We start from the raw sequence: 1,274 nt of genomic DNA on the forward strand, positions 1-1,274 counted from the left end.
GGAATCCATTCCCACAGACCCCACATTTCCAATGTTTCCCCTTTGGAGAGAACTTTCCTTGTGTTGCTCTGGGATTGAAATTACAATCAGAACAGGTACATAGCCTTTCCCACCTTGAGGGGTGAGACTTTGATTCCTCCAAGCTGAGTAAATGGTTTGAAGCACTTTTCGCAGTCAGCGCACTGAATCTCCCTCACTCGGTGTCTCAGTATTCTTCCTGCCACAGGACTGTCCAAAATCTCTCAAACAAACAAAAGCAAACATGCCTTCTTGATTGGAATGGCTGCTGATATTCAAGTCCCAATGAATCAAGCGGCTCTGTCAGAAGTTGATGTATCATTTGCTATAAGATTTCTTTCTGCACGTCTTCCTGCAAAGAAAAATCACAAAATAAGTGATCACTGTCAGTACAGTTAATGAACATAACATTGGTGGCGCTTCCTGTAGACTGCGAGATGTCTGCTGATCACATATTATCCAGGCCACAGAAACCTGAAAACCCTCATGCTGCCAGATCGGCTTAGCTGTGCATGGAGGAAAACTTCATTTCAGTGACAATAACATGGAACAAACTGCCTACAAAGATGCTGGAAATGGAGCTGAATCAAGGATATGAAAATGAAATGTTAAGGCTGCTTGAGAAAAGAAAGGCAGTAAAATTGCTGAATGACTTCCTGCTGACCTATTAAATAAAAAATTATGACAAAAAAGGACGTAACTCCATTACTACATTAGAAGGTGAATAATAATTACAACAGAAACTTTTACAACAGCCAACAATATCAGATATACACCATATAGAACAAAGAACAAAGAAAGTTTCCAGCCCAGGAACAGGCCCTTCAAGCCTGAGGCGATCCAAATGTACTGTCTAAACCTGTCGGTCAATTCCTCAGCATCTGTATCCCTCTACTCCCCACCCACTCATGCATTTATCCAGACGCATCTTTAATGTATCGACCGTGCCTGCCTCTACCACCTCTGCTGGCAACGCGTTCCAAACGCCCTCCACCCTCTGAGTGAAGTAAAACGCGTTTTCGCTTTGAATAAGTGCTGCCCTTGCCGCGTTCATTGTAATGGTAGTTTTGCCTCATTTCTAATTCAGGCAGTTCGATCTTGTTTAATGAAGCTGCTTTTTGAGAGTATTGACTAGCCGTTTTTGCACCAGGCAGTGTAAGAAACAAGGGCTCGTCCGGGATTTGAACCCGGGATCTCTCGCAACCCCACGTATCAGAAAACCCGAAGCGAGAATCATACCCCTAGACCAACGAGCC

General features: G+C 43.7%; 1 non-coding gene across 1 annotated transcript; it reads right to left on the reverse strand.

The window, feature by feature from the left end:
* Positions 1-1,184: 1,184 nt before the first annotated feature.
* On the reverse strand, positions 1,185-1,274 carry trnap-cgg (transfer RNA proline (anticodon CGG)). Its single transcript is given in 2 exon segments — positions 1,185-1,220; positions 1,239-1,274. It is a non-coding gene; the product is annotated as a tRNA-Pro (tRNA).

Source organism: Chiloscyllium plagiosum, unplaced genomic scaffold (genome assembly GCF_037043375.1).
Source record: "Chiloscyllium plagiosum isolate Xiang-an unplaced genomic scaffold, Cpla_swu_hap1 HiC_scaffold_27, whole genome shotgun sequence".
Classification (NCBI taxonomy): Eukaryota; Metazoa; Chordata; class Chondrichthyes; order Orectolobiformes; family Hemiscylliidae; genus Chiloscyllium; species Chiloscyllium plagiosum.